This window comes from Podarcis cretensis (genome assembly GCF_951804945.1).
Source record: "Podarcis cretensis genome assembly, chromosome: 3".
Classification (NCBI taxonomy): Eukaryota; Metazoa; Chordata; class Lepidosauria; order Squamata; family Lacertidae; genus Podarcis; species Podarcis cretensis.
The window spans coordinates 30,263,864-30,276,630 of NC_137172.1; the positions used below are offsets into that span (position 1 = coordinate 30,263,864).

Consider the following 12,767-nt stretch of genomic DNA (forward strand, 5'->3'; position numbering starts at 1 on the left):
TTAATAGCTCAATCAAACCTATGCATGTCTACATGGCCATCAATGGCTACTAGCCATGGTGGCTGAGCTCTGCCTCCATGGTCAGAGCAGTAACACTTATGAATACAATTGCTGGAAGCCACAGAAGGAGAGGGTGCCTTCTGGATCAGGCCAATGGCCCATCTAGTCCAACATCCTGTTTTCAAAATGGCCACTCAGATGCCTGTTGGAAACCTGCCAGCAGGACCCAAGCAGAACAGCACTCTCTGCTCTTGCAGTTTCTAGCCCCTACCCTTTATTCCACATTGATGAAGGCTATGAACATAGCAAAAACCTCACTGGATCAGACCAAAGGCTTTTCTAGTCCAGCACAGGCCTGAAAGTGGCCCATCAGATGCCTATGGGAATCTCACAAGCAGGACATAAGACATGGGATCCCAAACAACTCGTATTCAGTGGTGTGCTGCCCCGGATATTGGAGGTAATATTGGGAACCTTAAATAGGACTTCTTGTTGTTGTTTCGTCGTTTAGTCGTGTCCGACTCTTTGTGATCCCATGGACCAGAGCACGCCAGGCACTCCTGTCTTCCACTGCCTCCCGCAGTTTGCTCAAACTCATGCTGGTAGCTTCGAGAACACTGTCCAACCATCTTGTCCTCTGTCGTCCCCTTCTCCTTGTGCCCTCCATCTTTCCCAACATCAGAGTCTTTTCCAGGGAGTCTTCTCTTCTCATGAGGTGGCCAAAGTATTGGAGCCTCAGCTTCAGGATCTGTCCTTCCAGTGAGCACTCAGGGCTGATTTCCTTAAGAATGGATAGGTTTGATCTTCTTGCAGTCCATGGGACTCTCAAGAGTCTCCTCCAACACCATAATTCAAAAGCATCAATTCTTTGGCGAGAAGACTATGCTCGGCTAAATGTGTAATATCCTGTATTCACTTGCTCTCCAGTAATGTGTCTGTTCTTTTGTTTAAAAGAGAGGTGGCTAACTCCCAGCTTGGGGGGGGGGGCTGGCTTGGCCCCCAAAGACCCTACCACTTTCAGGGGTGACAGAGAAGTCTGACGGAGATGGGAGCAGAAATTGTCAATGCTCTCTTATTCATCCCATGTCTAGAATGGAAATCAATCCAGAGAATACAATCAATAGTCACTGTTGTGGTTGCTTTCAGCCTGCAAATGATACATAATTCATTGCATTTTCCACCCACTTGCATTGTGTTTCCTTCACACTGAAATGAATAGGTTGGAATAAGTTATGCAATTTTGGCTCAGCGGACAGCGCATGCACAAATGCAGAGTGGGATAGGAAAGTAATGCTTTCTTACATCCCTACGCACTTTGGGCCATACTTATGTCCTCTATATTGCTACTGGAGGGTGCATGTTCATACCAAACAAGGTTAACCACTCCTGATTTAAAGGTATATTAGAAATAAGAGGAAAATACTGTCTCTGTGTGAGAGAGAGATAAAGCCATGTTAGTGTCTTGCAGCAAAACCAACATGCAGCAAAAACAACAAAGAGTTTTGTGTCACCTTGAATAATGGCAAATTTACGATGATAGCTTATGCTACCATGAATGTGTTAGTCTCTGTTGTTTTTGTTGCAGCAGGCTCACATGCCTACCCGTCTGGAAATTGTTACGCAACTGTAAGACATTTATAATGTGACTCAGGCATTCTTTCCCCAGGGCTCTAAATTGCCTGGGCTCTAAATGGACCACAAAAAGAGAACGTTCACTGCTACCCAGGTTTGTCTTCCCAATATGTGGAGAATAATGAAGCCAGTGACAGGACTATACTTGACCCAACTCCCCGCATTGTGTGATGGTAACTGCATTTGAGGAGAACACCCTAAAAGGCAATGGAAGCTGGTCCATTAGTTCAAATGGGGGCACTGCCCCACCATCCTCAGTCTGCCCTCACCCAGCTCCCATCCATCTGCCTACTTACTTACATCAGTGTCAGGATGCTGTCAGCGGCTCCCAGCTGGCTGCCCAGGAAAGTGTAAAGACAAGGGGAACTTTCTTACAGTCCTTTTTTATTTCAGACTTTACAGAGAGGGGCTATAGAACCCAGCCTCTTGGATAATGGCATTGTCCCAAGTGAATCTCCACCCCACCCCACCCCGTCTCTCCCACTTCCTCATTCGTCATCATCTCCTCTACGGGTGCCTCTAAGTGCTGTCTGTCTCCAAGCTCTTTGCTCTCCCACTTTAAAGGCCCGCTGGGTTCTGGGAGATGGTCAGTCTGTCGTGCTTTCTAATGCTCTCTAATGGAATGCTCTCCCATAATTTCCCCCCTCATCCTCCTCTGAGCTGTGACCTCCCGCAAACCCCTGTTGTAAATCATTACTGTCTCCCTCTTCCTCCTCGCTGGAAGGGTCAGGGTGGTGAGGTGGTCTCCACCATTCCTCCTCTGCCCAGTCCCTGACAGGTGCCAGCTTCCCCCTCCTTAATCCTGGTACTGCCCTTATAGAACTCAGCAGGGAGGGAAATGGGGATCAGGAGAGAATCAGTGACTCTGTCTTTCTAGTATGGGCTCTGCCTACTTTTTGGGCTCCCTGCATTCCACCTCACCAGTCTCAAAAGACACCAGCTGATAGTTCTGTAGTTCAAAACATAGCTCTATAGCTGCAGTGTGCAAAATGGCAGGCTGGTGTGTGAGGTACCCTGCTTTGGTGCCCCTGCACAAGCTGTTTTAGGCCAGACTGTAGATTGTACCATGAGAATTGTATCCTAATCCTGTCTTCCCACAAAAAAAAATAACCCATGGCAGTAGCTGCTCACTGGGCCTGAACTTCACTCACTCAACCCCTTAGGACAGGAATGGGGAACTTGTGATCCTCTGGATGTTGTTGGACTCCAGTTCCCATCAGCTCTGGCCAGCATAGCCAATGGTCAGGAATGATGGGGGGCTGTAGTCCAGCAACCCATAGCTTGGGTCTTATGTGTCTTCAAAAGGCCAGGTTACAATTCACCGATCTGTTGCTGGCTAGCATTTACAACCGTCTCTTGCCATTTCTATATGTGGCAATATAGTTGTGCGTGAGTGTGTGTGTGTGTGTGTGTGTGAGAGAGAGAGAGAGAGAGAGAGAGAGAGAGAGCACAAACTCCTCAGTTTGAGCCACATTCAGTCTCCTGGGTCAGTGTTTCAAATGTCAGGTGAAAAGCTCATTTAGTCTGAAAGAGGAAACAGTGAGAGAAATACTGTGAGGTAATAAGTCATAAATTTCCATTTCAGGATGTTTGCAGTAACAATGCATCATGTCTGGCTCTGTTCAAAGTTCCACAGTTGCACATTGGAACAGATGTGAACAGAACCTATATACCTTCAATTTATGACTTATTTTAGGTAAGTAGGCTGAAAAATAATTCTTCCTTTTTTAAAACTTGGGGTAGGGGTGGGGAGCTAGGTTCGGTTCCTGTTCCCATCTTGCTAATAATATTGAATATATCCCCTAGTCAAACTGAAATTAAGACATATAGCAAGAAGAAATGGACCCTCATTCCCCTGCTGAGTAATATCCAAAGAGAAACCAGCAGCTTATAATAAAGCAAGCAAAAGAGAAGGTTACAGACCCTCTCAAAAGTGTTATTTTGGGGAAGCCACAATCCTGCTCAGTAAATTATCCACAGCTATGGATTATTTGCAGTTTGATGTTTCTTTTCTTCATTTAATTTATAGTCTACACATCCCCAAGGGTCCAGGGCATGTGTTGTACGGGGCAGGGATGCTGCACCCATCACTCTTCTGCCATTGTAATGGTGCCTCAAGCGGTCCAGTTGTTTCCATGGAAACAAGGGGTGGAACTTTGGCAAGGTTGAAAGCAGCTTTGGGGAAGGGGAAGCTGGGAACACTTCAGAGAGGAAACTTGCTGCATGACTTAAAGGAAGTGATGTAACCTGTGAAGTTCCACCATAAAGTGGAAGAGGCCCAGAATATCAGGAGCAGGCTTGGAGATAGCTGCTTTGCTAAGTAGCTAGAGCAGAGCAAAGAAGAGACTCTGGCCAGGCTGAGAGACACTTCATTGGCCTTTAGCCCTTGTGGTCCAGTTACATACAAGACGAAAAGAAGCTGCTGGTTGTTGTACATCTTTCTTACTCTGTGCCCCAAGCCAGGGGTAGTCAACAACGCGATGCTCACCAGATGTTGCTAGACTCCAACTCTCACCAGAAATCATGTCTCATACTGACTGAGAAAGCCTGAATGAAAATGTCACATTTACTCCATCCTTATCGATGAACCTATATTCTGTCAAACAGTAGGAAAAGAACTCAGATAAAGCTCGTGTAGATTAACTGACCCCTTCAGCTGAGAGCTGTAACTACGTGCAAAGACTAAATAAAGTTCAAGTGAAGAAATGACCCAGCTCTAGCTTTGCAATATATAAATGCTCTTTCCATATCCTAAACACTAAAGAACACCTGTGGGGAAACTACAACAAAGAGAACTAGTCATAAGACCTTTGGGTGTTATTATATGTAGCTGTGAAATCCATTGAGCCTCTGGGAACTACCCGTCATGTGTTCAGAGGGCTCCAGATTACAGTAGCAACGTCTTTCAGAACCAATGATGTGGAGTGCCCCCTGGCATATGCTCACTTCTTTGCCCTTGCCAATATTTATATTGTAACAGCAAAGAGGAATGTGGAAATTACCTAGAGGTTGCAGCTCTGAAGAGGCCAGGTGCAGGTGGGAGGGCTCCTGGTGTGTGTCGAGGCCATAATACTTCTGAACACCAGTTGCTGGAAACCACAGAAGGGGAGAGTGTTCTTGCGCATGGGCCCTGCTTACAGGTTTCCCAAAGGCATCTGGTTGGCCACTGTGAGAACCGGGTGCTGAACTAGATGGGCCACTGGCCTGATCCATAGAATCATAGAATCATAGAATCATAGAATCATAGAATCATAGAATCATAGAATCATAGAGTTGGAAGAGACCACAAGGGCCATCGAGTCCAACCCCCTGCCAAGCAGGAAACACCATCAGAGCACTCCTGACATATGGTTGTCAAGCCTCTGCTTAAAGACCTCCAAAGAAGGAGACTCTACCACACTCCCTGGCAGCAAATTCCACTGTCAAACAGCTCTTACTGTCAGGAAGTTCTTCCTAATGTTTAGGTGGAATCTTCTTTCTTGTAGTTTGGAACCATTGCTCCGTGTCCGCTTCTCTGGAGCAGCAGAAAACAACCTTTCTCCCTCCTCTATGTGACATCCTTTTATATATTTGAACATGGCTATCATATCACCCCTTAACCTCCTCTTCTCCAGGCTAAACATGCCCAGCTCCCTTAGCCTTTCCTCATAAGGCGATCCAGCGGGCTCTTCCTATGTACTGAAATATGAGGGAGTGATATTACTATCTATTCTGCTGCTATAGTCAACCAGAGAACTCTGATCCATTTGGCAGCTGGTTCATAGGCTGGTACAATATAAGTTTCCTCAAATTCTACATTATCGTTTTAAATATAACTTTGTGAAGAGAACAGAAACTGGAATGGATAAATAATAAAATAAATTACGGTGCATATGCAAGGAATAAAGTAGCAGGGGAAGCAGAATTGCTAACAGTGGCTATAATTGATTTATGCTCCCGGTCATGCAGATATAATGAAATGTCTACATATTACAGTAACATCACTCCCTTTAATAGTGAACTCGGCTGGTGAGTGCCGACAGGATTGTAGCCAAAATGGGGCCACTGAGACTCAAGAGGGAGTCATCAACATGCTTGAGGGAGCCTTGAGGTTTGCAGATACCAAAAAATATCTTTAGGAAAATATAACTAAGGGGTCAACCTTCCCCCCAAACTGAGAACTGAGCCGTCTCAGTAAATACCAAATGTTGACTGTTGGTTAGAAAAGGAAGATGGAAAATGGGGGTATGTGGGGAATGAAATGATTTGCTTGCGCTCCTGACAGCTTGTGGTATCCCAGAGGAAGGCACAGTTGGCTCGAAGGAGCATTCCCTCATGAAGGTGAGGATACACTGCAACACTTTGCTGCAGGTCCCACTTGTACTTGTTTAACTTTAAAAAATATGAGAATTCCTAATGGAATTAATGCATTTTTATTTATGCTTAGTCTAATTCTACACACATGTCTGCATGTAATCCTAGCTCACAGGGGTTTTTGGAAGGAGAAAAGTATGCACATCTTTTTACAAATTTAGCCCAGCAAATAGCTGCTAACAGGCAGATCACAGAACGTTGCTTTACAACATTTAGCTATTATGAAATTACTTGAGAACGGAGAGTAACAATGAAGGTTTTTGATTGGTCACTGGCTATGTCATGCACGCGTCAACATTTCCTCATAAAAAACACAGGTATGACCTTTTTACCTTGAAGTTTCCATGTCATAATAGCTATGAGGCACTCCTGGTTAATAGATTTCTGAGGGATTATTGCACACTTTCTGAGGAGCTGAAGTCGCTTGGCTTTTGGCTCCTGCCTCATGCTGCACCTGAGATGTGTGATAATCTCTCAGAAATGTGCTGCTTGTCAAGTCTTATGGCTTAATTATAAACATTAACGAAAGTCAGCTACAGCTTAAGAGGCTTCCCCATCTGTTTCTGCACTTGATGGATGATTGTGGTAAGTCAAGAAAGCCTATCCGGACACATGGTTTAGTTACCTAGCGTTGTTTTTACAAGTCCTATTGGTTTTATCTTTGCTATTTATTTATTGAAAAGTGTTTCTATAAACCATCACGTCATACGTGGCTCCTTGTGGCGCCAGGCAGCTGCGGAGGGGGGGCTTCCTTGCTTTGTTTTAGAAGCGGCTTGAAATGGAGCGAGCCACTTTGAAGGCGTACTCCCAGTGCCAATCAGCTGACTGGCAAAAGGGGCTTGCTCCATTTTCATGAATCAGTTTGCATTCAAAGCTCTGTTTTCAGAAGTGGTTCATGCAAACAAAGCAAGCCTCTTCAAAGGGAGTGCTCCGAGTGTACCTTCAAAGTGGCCTGCTCTGTTTTAGAGCGTTTCCTAAAATGGAGCTCTGATTTAGGATGTGGTTTGAAACAGAGCCTTGAAAACACGCTCCTGGTGCTGATCAGCTGATTTGCATTGGGAGCCCACCTTCAGAGGAGGCCACTGTAACAACCCACCAGCTGTTTAGCAGTCATAACATCCCCAGGTGTCCATTACCTGGTGTCAGGGGAATGGCACATGGCTGGTCCCGCTTACCTATCAAGTCAGACTGTGAAGGATGGGCTAGGTAATGATGCAGCTCATTGGCCAGACCCAGTTCTGCATCCCTGCACAAAGGGAAAAGGGGTTGAGAAGCAGGATGCAGAAAGGAATCGCAGACATCATATCTTATTTCCCCTACATGTTGTGATGTATCCTCACCGGAGCTGAACAAAACCAGTCTCCAAAAATTTCCCACACCATTTGTGGATGGTCAAATGCATGCAACAGGTTTTTTTTTCTCAGAAGATTCTCTCCTGAGATATTTCATGTCACTTAATTTGCGATCAAACTCATACCTTTAGCTCATATTGGTGGGTGAAGGAAACCATGGGCTAAGAGAGCAGTGGAAGGAGTAAGGGCTAAGCCTATGGCTTTCTTGAACAATATTGAAATCCTATTATACCATATCAAAACTCGATTTACAGTTGAGTACAAAATTCATAGATGGCAAAATTTGGAGGGGGGGTTCTCTGAATATTGTCATGGAGAAGACTGAAATTCCCCCAACAGTTCAAGGTAAAGGTAAAGGGACCCCTGACCATTAGGTCCAGTCACGGACGACTCTGGGGTTGCGGCACTCATCTCGATTTATTGGCGTACAGCTTCCAGGTCATGTGGCCAGCATAACTAAGCCGTTTCTGGAGAACCAGAGTAGCATACGGAAACGCTGTTTACCTTCCCGCCAGAGTGGTGCCTATTTATCTACTTGCACTTTGATGTGCTTTTGAACTACTAGGTGGGCAGGAGCAGGGACTGAGCAGTGGGAGCTCATCCCGTCATGGGGACTCAAACTGCCAACCTTCTGATCAGCAAGCCCCTGAACGCATAATTCCTCAGCCCTAGCCCCCCTTCAACCAAACTGCAGTAGGGACTTTATTATGTAAACGGGGGGGGGGGGTCACGGGTGCATTTGGGATATTTGTATTCAGAACAGCGAGCAACACTTTCCTACCCTCCATAATATTTCTTCTCTTTGCTATAAACATCTGAGATTGAGTCCAAAATCTGAGAGCTCTTTTGCTATATATGGTGAATATTTGCTGGAGTGGGAAAGGACCACAGACCCTTTTCCCTGACCCTATCCCCACTTTCAGAACATGTTAAACTGCGAGTGCAGATGTTGCCGGACTCCAACTCCCATCATCCCCCTGGCTATAAACCATGATGGCTATGCCTATGGGCAATGGGAGTAGGAGTGCAACAGCATGCAGAAGACTACTAATTGGCCTGTGTTCAGGCCTTGAGCAAGTCACTTCCCTCCCTCATTGAACCAACTCACAGCCTTGATGAACTGGTGCTTAACTACCCTCAACATTGGCTGTGGGGGCTTCTGAGCATGCTCAGTTCTCAGGGGGCTTAAGTAAATAAGAGCCAACAGAATGAAACAAAAGACATATCAAGCAACCTGTCTTCCCCACAATGGCCAGCCAGATGTGTATTGGAAGCCCACAAACAGGACATGAGGGCAAAAGACCTTTGCTATTTACTAATTACTCTTCTAGCTTGCCCTATGAAGCACTTAATCCGAAGAAAACCAGTGTAAACAAGCAAAATGCATCCAAGTGTGTTTCTGGGCTGGATTGTAAACAGAGATAAAACTGAATCTGCAAGCCTTTGTGCTCCTGCAAAAGAGGAATGTGGGTTATGAATGTTTGCAGAAGGAAATGAAGAGTGAACTTCATTTTAAATTATGAGAAAGGATCCCACTTGGGGGGACAAGGGGGGAACTTCCATTTGTTTTCTTCAGAGTGCAACAAAACAAACAGTTCTGTGTAAGAGTGGAGACCAAACTGAGCATCAGTGGGCAGGAAAGTCGCTGAAGAATAGTGATATCCAAGGTTTTATCTGTGCCACGTAGCAGATTTCATATTGCCAAAATAGAGAGGTATTCATTATTAAAGGAATGGTGTCATTCCTATAATCAAAATATGGGCCTCTCTTTTCACTGCCTTCTTTTACAGGGTTTGCTGTGGGTATCTGACCTCACGGGCACACAAAGAATATTTCCCTTCTTTGATCTTTATCTTTGAACTTGAGCTATGAGTCATACTTGGAGCGACTGATATACTGCAGATTAAATGCCATAGCCCATTCCTCTCCACTATTTAAAAGTATCTGCTTGGGTGCTGGATATTATGTACTATGATTTATAATCCCTCCATCCCCCAATTGTGAGTGTGTATGAGATATCTGAACTTTATGTTTCCAAATTTTCTAATCGGATTCCTTCCCCTGCAGCAAAAAAATAAAAATAAAAATATGTATTTCACTGAATTCTCCTTGTTGATTATCACTTTAAATGTTGTAATACTTGAAAATGTAAAGCAGGGTCTCTAGCAATCTCCATTTGAGGATTATCGACTGCTAACATGAGTGGAAGGAAGTCTTGTGTGAGGGAATTTCTGATGCCTTCCTTCCCCTCCTTCTGGGGGTCAAAATATCGACTGAACAAGTACCGTATCGGTCCGAATATAAGCCGCACTCGAATATAAGCCGCACCTTTAAAATTGGAGGGGAGAAAAGAAAAAATACCCAAATATAAGCCGTTCCATTCCTCGCTGCTCCTGGCTGCATACTGGGCAGGGGGAGCCGCACTGCATTGCCGCCGGCCATTCCCCTTCCTGCTCTCTCCCTTCCTGCCCTTGGGGGAGAGGATGGGGGACTACGCCTGGGATGGGCACCACTTTGCCATGCTCCTGGCGCTGTTTGCCCTGTGCTCCTGACTGCATACCATAAGGTCGTGAATATAAGCCACACTTTAACTTTTCACAGTCAGAATTTGGGGGAAAAGTGAGGCCTTTTCAGGCCAATATGGTATTCCTCAAACAGTGGCCCACAACTCACCAGTGGGCCTCAGTGCCCTGCCCGCTACAGTACCTGTGCCATAACCTTTCGGTTGGGCCAGTGCTGACACCAGCACCTCCATGCATGCTGACTAAAACTGCCCAGGAGACAGAGATTTTGTGGGAGTAGATGAGGAGAGATCACAGGAGGCACTAAAGATAATTGGAAAGTACGATAATCTTTATTGCCATTGTCCCATACAGAACAACGAAATTGAAAAGTGAGATAAAAAGCTAATATTTATTGATAATAATTAATAATGCATAAATAAATAACTGGGAATAGAAAGTGCAAAGATAAGAGGGAGGATCTGTCAGAGGAGTAAGAAGCGAATTTCAAAAGACCAGCAATGAAGGACTGTAGGGTCTGGTGGGAAGGCAGAATTAGCTGCAAGCTGAGCGTGAAAGAAGAATGGAATAAAAATATAGAGCTGTGCGAAAATTATTTGAGAGACACGGGGAAGGGAAAAATATAAAAGAAAATGTAATCACCACTAAAAACTGAGCCACAATATCTCCAGAGCAAATGTCTTGACTTAGCTTGTGGGATGATGAGTGATGGAGATCCTCACCATGGGGGAAACACTGTGAGGAAGAATTTAGCAATTTCTGAAAATGGATTAGATATCAGCAGAAGGTGACATCAGTAATTGCCAGCTGATTATACCAAACTTTGCCTCCATCCGCCACCTTTTCCATAACTGGTGCTGCCCCTGCAGTGCCATTTTGGGACTGGTGAGCCTCCACACAATTTTCAGTCATCTCAAGTGAGTCCTGGGGGTAGAAAGACTGAGAGGCCCTGAGCTGAAGAGTGAGGTGGTACCCAGAGGTTGCTGCTGGAGGAAATACAAACGCTTTCCAAGAAATACTTTGCCCTGTGGAATTCATATGAGAATTATGTCAGCATAACCCTTTCCTTTCTTTTCTTTAGCAAATGACGGACTGTTGGAAGAGTGGGGTGGAATGTAGGAAACCCAATAGATAACTTCCCCTCTTCATTTTTCCCCCAGATTCCACTCCAGGAGGCTCTCAAGCCAGCATCTTTTTCAAGACTGTGTCTCATTTTCTCTACATGCAGTTTATAAGAATGAGTAGCCACAGAAGGATAATTTTTATTCATCACCTCATGGTAAGATTTCCGTGCAAAACAAAAAGAAAAACCCAAAACAAATATGCAAACTTGCTGTAATATGTCATCCTAACATATGATGTAAGAGGAATTCGTTACTATGGTTGTTCAGCTGCCTGAAAAAATATCACACCCTTTCCAGAGATTTGGATAAATGCTCAATAGCCATTTGACGTTACCGCATGTAGCTGTGTTATTGTGGCAGGTGTGTGTGTGTGTTTTGCACTGGCTTATCCGGTCATGAAAAATACATCTCTCTCTCTCTCTCTCTCTCTCTCTCTCTCTCTCTCTCACACACACACACACACACACACACACACTGTAAATCATTAAAAATTGCATTCTTCTAAGATAGTCCTCTATTTTGAAATCCAGTTTTTGGCACCTCCTTGTTTTTATACCAGCTGTGGTGTTTCATCTCCAGAGGCACATGGATGACATCTGAACATCCAGCACTATTGTGCTTAGAGACTCCACAAACAACCCCACCAAATCCTGTATGATAAATTTCCCCCTGATTAGTTAAACAGATACTGCAATGCGCCAACAGAAGGAGGCGTTGTTGACACAGCATCTCCTGAGACTCTGGCTATGTTTTCTTTGAGTTCTTCAGCATTCAGCCCTTGGAGCAGTGAGAAGACTGGGTGGCGGGGGGGAGGAATCAGTTCGCATTATTCATTCCCAGTGATTTCTTTCTTTCTTGATTTCTTCCTTTCTTTTGGTTTTCATTATAGTGCCAGATAAAATCCTGTCATGTGGAACTGAGGCCGAGAGCAGGCCTTTGAAGAGCAGAATACGAAAATATTGTTTGATCCAATCACAATATGCTTTTTAAGAGTCTAATCCATAAAGTCAGTTCTCTGTATTAAGGATGAAAGAAACAAACAGTGGTATGCAGTGTTTTGTGAGTGTGTGTTTTGAAATGTATTTTTAGCTCTTGGTTTCTCCATCACCACCTCACCAAGGATACGGAAGAGTACCTAATTGTACCTAGTACCTGGTCATTGTGTGGAAGAGGAATGGTAAGATGGATAGAGAAAGAGGGAAAGGAGGAGGGCTGAAAGAGGGAAAAATGGGTGGCCCTGCTTCCTGCTAGCATGCAGCCTCTGAAAGGTCACCCCAACAAGGAACACAGCCCTGAAAAGAAAAGAGGCTTCACAGCCCTGTAGAGTTTGAGGCAGAGGTCCTTCCAAGGGCTGCTTAATTGCTGGCCATTCAGCCTGGGGCTATATGCACACTATCTCCAAGTCCCTTACACTCAGTCCTTTGAATTACTCAAAAATAAGTCCCACTGAGTCCAATGAGGCTTGCTCATCGAGTCTCAGGTAAGTATTATAAGACTACAGCCTGTGTCCTTAGAGGGAGATGCTTGAAGGCTGCAGCCAAAGTTAAATTTCTGAATTACTCTGGAGCATTACATCTGGGCTGCATCAATAGGAGTATTGCATCTAGATAAAGGGAAGTAATAGTGCCACTGTATTCTGCTCTGGTCAGACCTCACCTGGAATACTGTGTCCAGTTCTGGGCACCACAGTTCAAGAAGGACACTGACAAACTGGAACGTGTCCAGAGGAGGGCAACCAAAATGGTCAAAGGCCTGGAAACGATGCCTTATGAGGAACGGCTAAG

At 44.8% G+C, this 12,767-nt stretch overlaps 1 long non-coding RNA gene across 1 annotated transcript; it reads left to right on the forward strand.

The window, feature by feature from the left end:
• Positions 1-6,403: 6,403 nt before the first annotated feature.
• On the forward strand, positions 6,404-12,012 carry LOC307212044. Its single transcript, XR_013836763.1, has 3 exons — positions 6,404-6,570; positions 11,020-11,138; positions 11,873-12,012. It is a non-coding gene; the product is annotated as an uncharacterized lncRNA (long non-coding RNA).
• Positions 12,013-12,767: the final 755 nt, after the last annotated feature.